Here is a 6,000-nt window from a genome sequence, read left to right as displayed (position 1 = left end):
AGAAGTTACGTACTATCACTTCTGACATATCCTATTTGTCCAACAGACCACCACCCATCTGAGAAAGGTCAGAAGGGTATCAAACCAGGAAACAGGCACCACTGAAGGCTATTTTGGAGGTCGGAGATGTAAATATCTCAAAGTCCTGCAATGGAAAGGGGGGACATCCGAGTTCAAACCAAGACCTATCTGACTCCAGAAACTGTTCTCTTTTTAATTTATTCAAACCAAGACGGAATGTGGATTATGATCTTTTTAGATCTAGATCTTTTTCTTATAATTAAGCTACAAGAAAAATAGAACTAATTTTTCTACGAGTCACATATCTATACTTTTAACAGGTGAGTGGGTCTTACCTTTCAAGTGATTCTGGATGTCCACAAACAACTTCAGTGTGCAACCTGCAACTTAGCTGCCGGTCGCTTTCAAGTAGAGAAACTCAAATTTTTCATGCACGTGATTTACACCTATTTGTTTTTAGTAAGAAAGAATCAAAACGGTCTGGATAAGAGGAACCCATCCTAAACCTTAAGACAGAAATTCTCAAACTTTTATGTGGATAGATTTCATTATATAATACGAAGAAAACCCACATTCCTAAAGCTATTCCAGCAATCTCAACAGAAAAGTCTTTAACTTTTGGGGAGCTGTCAAGTTTATAGTGGCAAATACAAGTTTTTCAAAATTCTAATTTTCACTTGAAAGCTTGAATTTTATTATTGACAGTAGTCAATCAGTTGTTTTCTCTGAAGTGGTGGACTCACTTTTGTTATTAAAAAAAGCAAGTTGGTTGGATACAGTGGCTCACGCCTGTCATTCCAGCACTTTGGGAGTCCAAGGCAGGAGGATCACTTGAGCTCAGGAGTTTGAGACCAGCCTGGGAAACTTAGTGAGACCTTGTATCTACTAACATAAATAAATAAATAATAATACTCAAAAAACTTAGCTGGGCGTGGTGGTGCACACCTGCTACCCAGGAGGCTGAGGTGGGAGAATTGCTTGATACCAGGAGGAGGAGGCTGCGGTGAAGCAAGATCACGCCACTGCACTCCAACCTGGGTGACAGAGTGTGATCTTGTCTGTAAATTTAAAAAAAAAAAAAAAGGTTTACCAAATATCCAAATCTGAAAAACTAGTCATCCTTCTGGAAAATATTATGTTCCATGAAAAAAGGAACTAGTTCAGTTTACACTAAAACAAGAAAAAAAAAGCTTTTTCTTGAGACAATTATTCTCCCTTGATATGCTGTAGAAGTGCTTTATTTCTATTTTCCATTTCTTAACCTAGAATATTAATTAGACACCACTCAAGGGACAAGATTTCACAAAAATTTTAAAAGTTTTACTGCTTTATCAAGGACTGGTGTGTTTCTGTGGGTTTGTTTGACCGCAAGTGCATGGAGGGTGAAAAACACAATGACTGCTAGTTCAGTCTGGCATCACTGCTTTGATTCATGTTAAGGTTCCAGCAGTTTTACCCACCATTGCTTTTGTACCATCAGTGTAAATGTCAATACAAATAATAAGGCAAGTAGTAGGTTAGTATTATTGTGAAAATAATATTAATGATAGTGCTTATGGAAAGTTTTGACCATGCAGACTTTCTTGCAAGTGTCTTAAGAAATACTCCTTTAAATTATTATAATTATTAGTATTAATTATTAATTATTATTTCTGATTTTTTTTTGAGATGGAGTCTTGCTGTGTTGCCCAGGCTGGAGTGCAGTGGCACAATCTCAGCTCACTGCAACCTTTGCCTCCCAGGTTCAAGCGATTCTCCTGCCTCAGCCTCCCAAGTAGCTAGGATTACAGGTGCCCGCCACCGTGCCCAGCTAATTTTTGTATTTTTAGTAGAGATGGGGTTTCACCATGTTGGTCAGGCTGGTCTCAAACTCCTGACCTCATGATCTGCCTGCCTCGGCCTTCCAAAGTGTTGGGATTATAGGCGTGAGCCACTGCGCCTGGCCCTTTTGATTATTTTTAAACTTTCACTTGACTTTTTTTTGTTTTTGAGACAGGGTCTCACTCTGTTGCCTAGCCTGGAGTACAGTGGTGTGATCATAGCTCACTGCAGCCTCAAACTCCTGGGCTCAAGGGATCCTCCCACCTTGGCCTCCAGAATAGCTGGGACTACAGGTGCACACCACCATGGCTGGCTAATTTTTAAAATATTTTCATAGAGACCGGGTCTCACTATGTTGCCCAGGCTGATCTTGAACTGCTGGACCCACCTCAGCCTCCCAAAGCTCCAGGATTTTATTAGCCACTGTGCCTGTTCAGGTACTTTTTAAGGACTTTTGAGACATTTTTCTTAATCCTGTGCTCTGATTTCCTGCCCTGGGCTCACATTTTCCACCCCCTTTCCTGATACTTACCCCAGCCACATCCCAGGCAGCTGCTAAGCAGACCATGCCAGTTCTCTGCATGCTCAGTCCATGGGTCAGGGAATGGTGGAAGCACCTGCTTTTCCTCTAATCTACCCTAGACCTTCACAAGGGTTGTGCCCTGCATTGTCAGCATCTCCCATGGCAGAGGAGGTGCATTCAATCATGGCTTGAACACAGCCACCATACCACTAGTCCTAGCCCATAAGATGATCTGCTGCCTGAGAAATTGTAACCCATCCTACTTTGCTATCTCTTACAGATTTATGCCGTTACAATGTGTTTGTATACTATATGCATCTTGCCATGCATGTGTTAGAAAAACATTTTTCATTAGAAAAATATGCAACAGTTTGATTCTTAAGAAAATTATTGTATACTAAAAACCAACTATAAAGCAGATTATTATTTTTTTATTTTTTATTTCCATAGGTTTTTGGGGAACAGGTGGTATTTGGTTACACGAGTAAGTTCTTTAGGGTCGATTTGTAAGATTTTGGTGCACCCACGACCCAAGCAGTATACACTGAAACTGATCAGTAGTCTTTTATCCCTCAGCCCCTTCCTGCCTTCCCTCCTGAGTCCCCAAAGTCTATTGTGTCATTCTTATGCCTTTGCATCCTCATAGTTTAGCTCCCACTTATGAGTGAATACATACAATGTTTGGCTTTCCATTCCTGAGTTACTTCACTTAGAATAATAGTCTCCAATTCCATCCAGGTTGCTGCGAATGCCATTAATTAACTCATTTTTATGGATGAGTAGTATTCCATGGTTATATATATATATATATCACAGTTTCCTTATCCACTCGTTAATTGATGGGCATATGAGCTGGTTCCACATTTTTGCACTTGCGAATTGTGCTGCTATAAACCTGCATGTACAAGTATCTTTTTCATATAATGACTTCTTTTCCTCTGGGTAGATACCCGGTAGTGGGATTGCTGGGTCAAATGGTGGTTCTACTTTTAGTTTAGTTTTTTTTTTTTTTTTTGAGACAGAGTCTTGCTGTGTCACCCAGGCTGGAGTCCAGTGGCGCAATCTTGGCTCACTGCAAGCTCTGCCTCCCGGGTTCATGCCATTCTCCTGCCTCAGCCTCCCAAGTAGCTGGGACTATAGGTGCCTGCCACCATGCCCAGCTAATTTTTTTGTATTTTTAGTAGAGACGGGGTTTCACCGTGTTAGCTAGGATGGTCTCAATCTCCTGACTTCATGATCTGCCCGCCTCGGTCTCCCAAAGTGCTGGGATTACAGGCGTGAGCCACCGTGCCCAGCCTACTTTTAGTTTTTTAAGGAATCTCCACACTGTTTTCCATAGTGGTTGTACTAGTTTACATTCCCAACAGCAGTGTAGAAGTGTTACGTGTTCATCATATCCATGTCAACATCTATTATTTATTATGGCCATTCTTAAAGGAGTAAGGTGGTACTGCATTGTGGTTTTGATTTGCATTTCCCTGATCATCAGTGATGTTGGGCATTTTTTCACGTGTTTGTTGGCCATTTGTATATCTTCTTTTGAGAATTGTCTATTCATGTCCTTAGCCCACTTTTTGATGGGATTGTTTGTTTTTTCTTGCTAAGTTGTTTGAGTTCCTTGTAGATTCTGGATATTAGTCCTTTGTCAGATGTATAGATTGTGAAGATTTTCTCCTACTCTGTGGGTTGTCTGTTTACTCTGCTGACTGTTCCTTTTGCACAGCAAAAGCTTTTTAGTTTAATTAGGTCCCAGCAATGTATCTTTGTTTTTGTTGCATTTGCTTTTGAGTTCTTGATCATGAAATCCCTGCCTAAGCCAATGTGTACGAGGGTTTTTTCTGATGTTATCTTCCAGAATTTTTATAGTTTCAGGTCTTAGATTTAAGTCCTCAATCCATCTTGAGTTGATTTTTGTGTAAGGTGAGAGATGAGTATTCAGTTTCATTCTCCTACATGTAAAGCAGATTTGATTTGAGATTGTGAACTCAGCAGGGCATTTCCTGAGGAGGAAGAAATGCTGAGAGTCTTATAAGAACCTAAAGCACCATAGGTCAGCTTCCAGTGATCTCACCCATGACTTGCTAGGGAAACAGTAGGGAGGATTGTTATCTAGAAGAGTTTTTCTTTCTCTCTCATTTTTTTAATGGAAAAGGTGTCAATAAATTGGCAGATGATATTAAAACATAGGTAGACATTATGAACCATAAACCATGGACATGTTAAACTTACAATGCAATCAAGGAAAAGCCTACATTATCCTGGATATGCTGAGGATAAATGCCCAAGAGTTCAACTGCTGGGTTGTGTAGTAATTTTAATTTTATAGTGATACTTGAGTTTATATTAATATAAATATAGTACAGTACATTTATAACTTTATAGTACTGTTGAATTTTATAGGAATTTGCCAAACTGCTTTCCAAAGCAGCTCTACCATTTTACATTCCCACCAGCAATATGAGTGATCCTATTTCCCCACACCCTCTCCAGCATTTGGCATTTTTAATTTTAGCCATTCCGATAAGTACATTAAAAAAGAGTTTTTCATGGGTATCCCTTGGCGCTGCATCTGGGCATGGCTGCACTCATAAACCTGAGGTTTTGCTTTTAGCAACCTGGTGGCTCGGTAATGACTTGTTATGAACTCAATTGTAGTCTCCCAAAATCCATGTGTTGAAGTCCTAACTCCCAATGTGACTGCATTTGGAGACAGGGCCTTCAAAGAGGTAACTAAGGTTAAGCGAGGTCACAGGGCAGAGGCTTAAACCAACAGGACCGGTGTCCTTATAAGAAGTGGAAGACACCATGGATGCACATTCAGAGGAAAGACCCTGTGAGGACACAGTGAGCAGGAAGCCATCAGCGAGTCAGGGAGAACAAATCTGGGAGGGAGACCTCAGGAAAGAACAAATATGCCAGCACCTTCATCTTGGACCCCTGCCTCCAGAACTATGGGAACAACATTTCTATTGTTTAAAACACCCAAGCTGTGGCCACTCTAGCAAACTAATACAAGGAACAAAAAAGAAAGAGAACAGTCCAAAATAAACTCACGGAGTCTTTGTTTTCTAATCCCTAACACTGCCTGTCCCCTCCCACTGCCGGCCTCCAGGTCACTAGCGGTCCAGCGTGCACACCAGTACACAGCGGTTATGTCTCCTGGGGGTGCCCACTGGACTCCTTGCTCTCTCCCTGCTCCTTCACAGATCTCTCTAGCCAGTGGCCACTAACACCCCCCTCATGGCAGATGGCCATGCAGTGTGTTCCCTGTTTTCCTGATGATGCTTTGGGTTGTCACAATCCATAATGCTTTTACAGAACAAAATAAGGAACTGGAGTTTGCTACATTTGTATTGAAATTCTTCCTCTAGGGCAGCGGTTCCCAGCCTTTTTGGCACCAGGTGCTGGTTTCATGGAAGCCAATTTTTCCATGGACCAGGCAGGGGGATGATTTTGGAATAATTCAAGCACATTACATTTATTGTGCACTTTATTTCTGTTATTACATTGTAATATATAATGAAATAATCATACAACTCACCATAACGTAGACTCAGTGGGAGCCCTGAGGCTGTTTTCCTGCAACTAGACGGTCCCATCTGGGGGTGATTGGAGGCAGTGACCGATCATCAGGC

The sequence above is a fragment of the Pan paniscus genome, chromosome 3 (genome assembly GCF_029289425.2).
Source record: "Pan paniscus chromosome 3, NHGRI_mPanPan1-v2.0_pri, whole genome shotgun sequence".
NCBI classification, from domain to species: Eukaryota; Metazoa; Chordata; class Mammalia; order Primates; family Hominidae; genus Pan; species Pan paniscus.
The sequence above is the reverse complement of the archived record's forward strand: the minus strand, read 5'-3'. Positions refer to the sequence as shown.